This window comes from Phodopus roborovskii, unplaced genomic scaffold (genome assembly GCF_943737965.1).
Source record: "Phodopus roborovskii unplaced genomic scaffold, PHOROB, whole genome shotgun sequence".
NCBI classification, from domain to species: Eukaryota; Metazoa; Chordata; class Mammalia; order Rodentia; family Cricetidae; genus Phodopus; species Phodopus roborovskii.
This window is the reverse complement of record NW_026125397.1, coordinates 26,476,264-26,485,778: the sequence shown is the minus strand read 5'-3', so window position 1 is coordinate 26,485,778 and position 9,515 is coordinate 26,476,264.

Genomic DNA, 9,515 nt, shown 5'->3' with positions numbered 1-9,515 from the left:
ACCAACTGGGGACCGGTTATTTCAATACACACGCCTGTAGGAGTCATATCTTATTTAAACCACTGGGGTGCTTTAGGTAAGTTGTAGAGAACAGCATCGTGGGAGGGTTTATACAGGGATGGCATCTTGGCCCTGAATCAAGATGGGAAAATTGGCACCCACTGATATATTCTCCAAGTTTCGGTGTTCAAGATTAGTAACTATTATTTTTAACTGTCTTTGAGTTGACTGTTTCCAAAGTTTTAAAATGATTGGTCCCATTTGCACTGGATGAGAAAGCATCGACCATGTGGATAATCAATCAATTTGGAAACAGTTAATTTTGACTATTGTAATGAATGTAATATATCCACATATCTCAATTAGAAATTCCCCTGGACCTAGGGATATGGAAAAAGCAATAAAGTGCTCCCAAGGAAAATGAGAGGACCACAGGAATCTGGATCCCAGCTGGCTGTAATCCCATCACACGAGAAGCCGAGACGGGAGATTCCCCAAAGAAATCCACAAGATTGGGCTTCAAGTGAGAGATCCTGCTCAACATGTAAGCTAGGGAACAAGCCAAGAAGACACCTGACAATCAGCTTTTTGCCCCCGCGGCTGTGCTCTCCTTTTGCGTGACTGTTTCTCTTCGCCCCACTGTTTCTGCCTCTTCCTCTGTCTCTCTCTGTTTCACACACATACGCGCGCGCACACGCGCACGCGCGTGCACGTGCGCACACATTTGCATCCTCACATATGAACATAGAATCCCCACATATGAACATAGATTCACACTCTAGTGGTTGCTACAGAGAAAGAAAAGAGGGAAGGGAAGAAGGAAGGGCTAAAGAAATTTTGCCTGAAACCAAATTGTTACAAATGAAACCTTGGGTACCAGGGATGTAGCTCAGCGCTAATGCTCTTGCCAAGCATCCTTACCACCCTAGAAAAAGTCAAATAAATAACAAATAAGTAAATATTGGCCCACATCTGAAAGGAAGAACAGTTTGTAATTAATTCTCAGTGGCTTCATTTCCAAAGCAAATAATTTCCAAAACTCATTTCCCTATATTAAATTAGATTTCTAGGAGGAGAAATAATATTTTTGCCATGGCTTTGGCTCTGACTCCAGCAGTTGTGTACATTTTAAAAGAATTGCCTTTTTTATATTCAGTGTTCTGGATAAAATAAGGACATAATATTTAGCAACAATGGCTTCTTGGGAAATCAAAAATAAATAAATAAAATAAAATAAACACAGCCTTACAATAACCACAACATGTCCCTAGTTCCGATAAGTTTCGTTGCTGGCCCTCGGATGCTGTTGTGATTGTCTCCATGGCTTTAACACACTGACTTTTATTGCTGTCACATGCTCACCAAGACTTACAAAGGGAGGAGCCCTGCTCTTAACTGAACATAGATGGTTCCTTCTTCTGTTCAGCACCACACTCTTGTTCAAAGATTTAAGGAAGCTGGCTGACATAGGCTATCATAAGAATCACTACAAGTAAAGAAAAGTTAGGCTCTATATGACTCCAGTTTAACATTGGGATTGCATGCGACACTGTTATTGAATATAAGCGAGTACGGAACTGCTACCCCTTGCATCCAGTAAAAAGAACTTACATTAACTGTGGCTATGAAACTTGAAGCATACCATTTTGTGTAAAAACTGCTCAGGAAAGTGGGCATGTTGATTATGTCCCATCATTCTTTTACAGGCACCTAAAGAGCAGTTATTTACTTATGAGCAAAAAGTAGGGAGGCCATTGTCTTTGAAGAGTTTAATACTCTGAGCACTAACTCGATTTAAACTAGTATTAATATGAGCAAAGTATGATTTTACTCTACTTTATCTAACTGTCTACACAAATAAACAAATAGTATGTCAGTTGTGTGTGATATTTACCTTGGCTTTAAGCTGCTCTGCACATCCAAAAATAATTTTGCAATCAGAATTATCAAGCCACTAAGCAGCAAGGAGTCTAATTTGTTGATTTCTCTAGTTTAAACTAATTGCTGTGGCTGTGGAGTGGAGGAAAGGCCTAAAACTGGCAGGACAAACTTTCTGAAAGAATTCTAGTGAGGAGGTGTGCATCCAGGTGACCGTGGACATAAGCAGAACCAATAAGAATTGTGCCTGAAAATCCTACTACACTTAGGCCTGGCATGATGGTACACATCTTAATACCAGTACTTGGGAGACAGAGGCAGGCAGATCCCTGTGGATTCAAGGCCTGGTCTACACATTGAGATCCAGAGTAGTCAGAGTTACATGGTGAGGCATTGTTTCATTTGTTTTTAATGAAGGAATTGATTTTCATGTGGTAAGGTCAGAGGTCCGGTCTTATGTCGATGGCTTCTGCCCTGGAATACTTCCTAAGTTCTGTGACTGTGGGCTGAGTGCCCTATACTTTCTTGAGCAAAAGTGTCTTCAGAGCAAGTTTCAGTGCCTCATTTCCAGATAGAATCTGAGAATAACTTTTAGTCTATTCAGCAGACTTTATAGACCAGGTACTGAGCTGAATATGGAGTTTTCATGATAACCATGGCTGATCATAGCAGTAAAAGACTGAGGAAGATTTCAGTTACTAGACTGGCTTCCCTGGTAGAACTTACAAAACAAAAGTGTCCAGGGGAAGGGAAGCAAGCACTTTGTGTTCTACAGAGGCACAGAAACAACCCATTTGTTTCCAAGGATGTCCAAAATAACACGAGGCAATGTGTACATTTTCTGTGCATAGCAGCTTGAGGTGTGAGTTCAGGTTTTCACCACATTAATTTTCCCAGTGGCGCTTTGGAAAACCTCTATTCTAGAGAATGAAGACCTCTTTCTTCAAGCCTGGCAGAAACTTTTTTATATTTGTGAAAACTAATGAAATCGTTGTCAATAAGGAAACAAACCTTCAGTTTGTTTAACTCTGGGAAGATCATCAAGAAGCCATCCGTGTCACTCACCTGGAGGTGAAAGCTTGGAGAACATTCTATTCAGTTGAGGCCCCCAAGATGAGTTTTCTTCTTCCCTGCAAATGCGTTTACATTTATGTGCTGGTATTTAGACTAGTTAATGTGTTACACCAGATAAATCTGTTTCCTGAGTCCATCTCTCGGCTTGTTCTCCCCTCTCTGGAGCTGACAAATGGTTGGAGTTTGACACCATTTATCAGTTGAGCCCCTGCTGGGGGGGGGCTGCCTGTCACTTGCTCCGCTCAGACTACTGCAGAGCAAAAGTGAGTTATCTGCAATATTTTGTTCTTGCTCCTTAGTCTAAAAGGAACAGAGACAGATTCAGGTGGCTGGGGGTTTGCCTCCCATGGGGCTTAAGTTTTCATCTTGAGGTGAGCCCTTGATGACTTCCTAGCAGGGTCAATGTAGAAATGCACCAAATGAGACACAATTGTTAGTTTTATGGAAAGCTGCTTGGTGACTGATCCGTATTTGAAGGGCGCTGAAAGTGCCATATTTTGCAGGCATTGACAAAGTGCCTTCTCTGAAATGGTAGCGGCCCCGACCTGACACTTGTTCTTTTGTTGCTGGCTGGCATGCTGTCGGGGAGGAGGGAACAATGATCCTCTGACCAACCGGTATTAGTACAACCAGTAAGACGTCAGCTATACACAGAATCACCAAGGCCATGCGCACATGGCATCTAACAGTGGACTAGCAGTGGAGCCCTAAGTGTGCTTTGTGCCACTTGTTGAGCCCAATGCAAGTGTGCAGTTTAATCACTGGCCGGCCCTTTAGCATGATTAGCTGTTACCTATTAGTGTAGTGTCCGAGGCCCTCAGAGTCACTGACTTGAATGCAGCCTCTGCACATTTCAAGCCACAGCAGAGAGGGGCATAGTAGAAGAGGGAAAGGGGTCCAGATGGGAAGAAAAGAATGCTGGAAAGATCCTTTAGGAAATAGGTCAGGTACTTGGGAGATTAGACTAGCTTGCTTCATCCCTGAATACAAGTAGACTACAATTAGGAGGAATTAGACCTGCAACAAGTAGCTTGGGTTTATCAGCTTTAATTGTCTATTGTCAGGACCCAGCTCTTCTCCAGAGGATCCTGGTGGCAGTCTACACTCTAATACTTTTAATGGCCCTCCATTGTGGGCTTAGCTCTCCTGAAAACAGTGTCTGCCCTTTGAAAGGAGCTATTGGGAAGCCTCCCTACAAACACCACGATGTTACTTTCTCTTTGGAGGATCCCATTCTAAGGTAATGCAGTGTTGTCCCCACAGGTGCAAAGGGGAAGATACCTATTGAACATTAATAGGTGGCTTGTTTCCCTGGTAGGCACTTTCAGGAAACAATGGGCTGTAGATGGAGACCAGATAAGTCCTGCCTGATGGCTTGAGAATCCCCCACTATCTTTGTCAGGGCTGATGGGTTAGAAAACCCTCACTATCTTCCTGTTAAAAGACTTATCAGGCTTATTCATAGTCAACAGTAGAGAGTTGTTTTAGAAGATAAGTTGTCTATTAGAGGAGGCCTGTTATTGTAACACCATTGTTTTCTCTTTCCTCTATCACTTCTCAACCTCTCAGGTGGAGAAGGCATATTTGAGGGACCAGTCACTTGCCTCTAAACTCCAGGTCCAACTTAAAAGGTTCTGCCATGGGCTTTCTTCCTCCTCTCTAAGCCTCATACGATACTGGTGTAAAATTCAGAACTCTGGGTTTGGGATTCTGCCAAGTTATGGGTGTGTTTTCTAGGCAGTAGCCATGTCTGTGAGCTGGCATCTCGCAGGGCCATGGTTGAAGGTGAGATCTGGTTATTGTAAGCAAATCCAGGAGACAAATACTTTCTAAGCTTCTGGAAATCTGTTCTCAGTTTTCCTGGTAGGAACATGGGGTTTTGTTACTGATCTTGTCTTCCTCTCAGGTGAAGTACTAAACCCCTTGGAGCAGAGTCTATGTGTGTGACGGGAATCAGAGATTCAGACTTCATTATTACCCCATAATTCTCTTTATCTGCTTCTAACTCCCCTGGAATGCATGCACACACATGCACATTCATGAACACACATACCAACCCTCTACTGTCTTTAATCATCTCTTAGAAAGGATGAGAAGTATTTATCAGCCCTTTTTGCCCCTATGACAGGCTACCTTGCTGTGTAGCTGAAGGTGACCTTCAATTTCTGATCCTTCTGCCTCAACACCTCCATGTGGGCCCTACAGGCATGTGTCACTTTATCTGCTTTTATGCAGTGCTGAGAGCCCAGGGCTTTGCCCATCTTTTCTTTCTCTTTCTGTAGGCCTTGCCTCTTGCTATAAGCCTCTCCTCCCCCCTGGAAGAGAGAGGCAAACATTTGCCCCAGGGACTCACTAAGGTGGAAGCTTGCTTTCTCCCTCAGACTCCCAGAGGAGATATTAGGAACTTGCATTTGCATGTGCACCTGTCCTGGTACCCTCTGTCAGAGTCTCTGCTCTGCCTCCTATCAGTGCAGGCTTGTTCCTTTCCAACCAAACTCAGTCTTAGAAGACACCTTCTGGGTTCAGAAATGATTGCTTTTCCCACAGCCTTTTCAGGAATGAAGATCCCTCTCATGTCTGAATCACCATAATAAAAGCATGATTAGGAAAGCAATCAGATCTTGGAAACCCACAGTGGTTTCCCCCACAGATGCCTCAGAGATGATGAGGACCATTGGCATTGTTTGTTAAGTTGGTGGATGATCAACTGAATGAATAACTTTAAAATATGTGAATAATGAAAAAAAAGAAAGAAAGAAAACTGTAACTCTGATGACAGATCAAAATATTCCGAGGTGTCATGACATGTACAACTCTGGAAAGCCCTGACATGGCAGCCGTCTTGGAGGTCTTTACAGGCCTTAGTAAAGTACTTATCTTTGCTACATTCCTAGAGAGAGAAGGAGTCCTACTTTAATTTACTTACTGTTTGTTTCCCTTCTTTAGGAAGTCAAAACACTGATGTCATTCTCAAACATCTCACAGGCCCCTAGGATCACCATTCCAAAGTCTAAGCCCTGACAATGTTTGTCCCAGTTTTGGGGAGGTAAGCCGTGTCATGCAAAGGGAGCTGATGCTATTTTTAAATTGATTTAACACATCACTGAAACATATCATACACATATCACACCCATGACACACACACGGCTTTGTAATACAGCATGTGTCATGCATACATTCTCTCTCACTCACACACATACTTGCTCTTCTTGTCTAGCTTTAAAAAGAAAGAAAGAAAGAAAAAGAAAGAAAGGCAGCCAGAGAAGCCAAGCCCAATGACTTGAAAAGGCTGTTAAAGTTTAAAAGCCAAATGCCCCTCCAGTTCTCCTCCTGGCTTTGGGACATGTGGGAGGGCTTCAAAGCCACAGTGCCCCTCTCTTAGGCTCAGGCTTACAGTTGGTCCCCAAATGTTTACCAGCATGAAGATGCCTAACTTACAGGAAGTGGGAAATGGGCGTGGGGGCTGAGGGTGGGTGGGTGAGTAGGGAGTGGGGAAGAGGGTGGGGGGTGCTCTATTGATGTGGTTAGCCTGTCATTGACCTTGTTTGGGTATAACAGGAGTTGAATTAGAAAATGAAAACTTGTTTCATCTTGAGCATATTTCATCCCATTTTTTTTTTTTTTTTTTAACTTTCCTTAGGGGGAAAATTTTTTTTTTTAAAAAACCAAGTGGAGTCCGGTCTCCAGATTTGGTGCTCAATTTCCCTTCATGCTGCCATAGCTACAATAGTCCCTTTCCCCATACAGTCATCTAGCCACCTACATAGTGATTCCCAACCCACACAGGGACTAGAGGGGGTTGGGGGGGAGAGGGGGAGGAACCTAGCCCAGGAGCTGAAACTGAATCTATGTTGGCTTGTGATGATGCATCAGAAGAAAAGGACCAGGGCTTCTGAGAACAGAGCTTTGGGATTGTTTGTGATGTGCTACTCTTCCACACACTCTCAGTGAGTAAACTCTGCCTGAGAAAGGCCCGTCGGTAAAGACAAGGGAGGTTTGGGTGCTCTGACTCTGGAGAAGGTGATATGGTGACTACAGATGTACCTACCCAGTGATGGTTTAGAGCAAACGTTTTAATACTTAAGACTGCAGAGTGTGGCAGCCTCAGCTCTCTCTGCAGTTTACCTGTGCTAGCGTCTCCCAGCCTTGGTCTAAACTCTGGCTATCGCTGTTGTGGCATTAAAGAGGGCTGGGTGACACTAGCCACCGGTCTCTCACCTGCTTAGCAGCTCTGCACTGGACAAAAACCTAAGTATTGTAATATGAGCATTATTTCTCTGAATGAGGATCTTGCTTTCTTTCCTTTGTCTTTTTTTTTTTTTTTTTTTTTGCTCTTCATTTTAAGTTATACCATTATCTATCTGTCCTTAACTCCATAATCATGATTAAAAATTGGCCTAGAGCTGTTTGTCTTCTTTTTATTCCCTCGTCTCTTTGAAAAAATGAAGCAAACACTTCAAGGGCATTATATTCCAATACTGTACCCCAAAATCTTCTTTCCTGATAGTTCCACCTATGGCTTTGTCCAGCTCAGCTGAAACACCTGGAACTAATTCTAGGGTTGCCTAGCTAAGCCTCACACTGGTATTTGATGTTTGCGTCCTCCCTAGACTCAAGCCCATTTCACCACCTCAGAAGGTGAGTGCAGGCTGATACTAATTAACCGTGAGTTGATTCACTGGCATCTTCCAGTCATTAAAGCAAATATTTGGCCTAAAATAGCCCTCTTCCCACCCTGACTGCCACCCTTTGCTGATTCCTTTACACCAAAGTGGTGCAGTCACTGACATTTGCACGGTATCTGTGGCCCAGGAGCAGAGTTCATCCTGAAAGGGAAGTGTGAAAACGTGTTAACTGATCTGCAGTGGAGACAGCTAGCAGCAGGCCAGCCTCGGGATGACTACGTTGTTTTTCTGTCCATCGGGGTGCTGACTCAGCATTAGTTAATAAACCCTCTGCAGAGGCTGGGTTTCTTTTGTTTAATTATCACTTGGACCTTTCTGAGAACTCTTAAGAATTGTTCATTCATTTTTTTTTTTTAATACCGCTGGCATAAGAACATGCTTACAGCCTGTTTCCTCTTGGTGCTAGCGCCCCCTCTGGCATAACGTGCAATAACAGGTGGACCTATAGCCCCAGGGTCCCCTGGTAGGAATTTGATTGTTCTGAACTACAAAGATTGTAAAAGAATATTTAGATGCACATATCATTTTCTGTGATACAGTCTTCCACCTCCCACCCAACCCCATCCCCTCAAAAAAAAATTCTGGGAAAGTTTCTTAAAAGAAAACTTAAAGATAAGCAGGCCTGTCTTTATGAGTGAGTTGGGTTTTTGTTTTGCTCAGTTTCATTTCTTCCTGTAAACAAATACTCAGAGGTCCACTTCATTGTATGACTAAGTTGGTATCATTAGGTTGGGTCTGGGTGTGTGAATGTGGGTGTGGATGTGTATGTCTTGTGTGTTTGAAATACTAGAAAAGACATCACAGCCTAAGGTTGAAAGAGAGCTGAATTTAAAAAACAAAACAACAACAAAAACCTGTGATGAGGCAAGCAGGAAAAGTGGAAGACTTGAATTTCTATGACCTAAACAGTCCTAGTGATGGGGTGCTGGTTATAAATGGGCCCTTTGCATCATTGTTTCTCTGAATTAGAGGAGTCCTTGCTGAAGGCACAAGACCATTGAAGGAAGTAAAGCATCTGGTTTGTTTTGTAATGAGAAGCAGGAATGCAAGGTCCACGCTCTTAATAATAAACAAACAGGACATTGTATGCCATCATCACAGGATGTCCTTCCTTCTCCGGAGGACTGACTGGAGCTGAGGGAAAAGCCACCCAGGCTCAGAACAAGCCCCACTAATTACTGCCTCCAACAGCTTTCCACTCAAGGTGATCAGTTCAATATCCCCCTTTTAACTGTGAACCATTCATACTCTCCATTGTAGTTCATGCTCAGAAGCCTGGCTTGGAGATGAGCGGCCAGAACAATGTCAGTATATATGATTATAACTCTTTCCTGTTTCCCTATGTCCAAATGGTTAAAAGAAGGAACTTAGGTCTACCCAAGCTGAATGTATTCAGTTAGCAGAAAAAATGAAATCCCACATGTTTAAATAGTAGAGGAGAAACGTCTTAGAATATTCTATTTATTTTATTGGCTATGACTCCAGGACTACACAGCGTCCTTGCGTTACACGTGATGCCAAAATACTTTTTTTTTTAAAACTCTCTCCTTCCAAGTACGTCGGATCCAGTAACTGAGACACCGAGTTTGGGTGACTTGGGTTTAGTTCTTTGGAGGAGTCCCCCACCCCGCCTGAGTCTGCCGCGACAGGAAGCAAGCGATCTGGAATACTTAGAATACAATCCCAGTGTGAGTAAACGTGGAGGGCAAGCGCCTGCGAAGGGAAGTAAGAAGATTCCCAGTCCGTGTTGAAATCCACTTGCAAAGAGAGGAAGCTGCTTCGGCTCGCAATCGGGGGTGGGGGTGGGGGTGAGCCCTGAACCCCGCGCGGCACGGCTGGGCTGTCCAGGTGCGGCCACGCCCCCATCCCGGCGGCGGG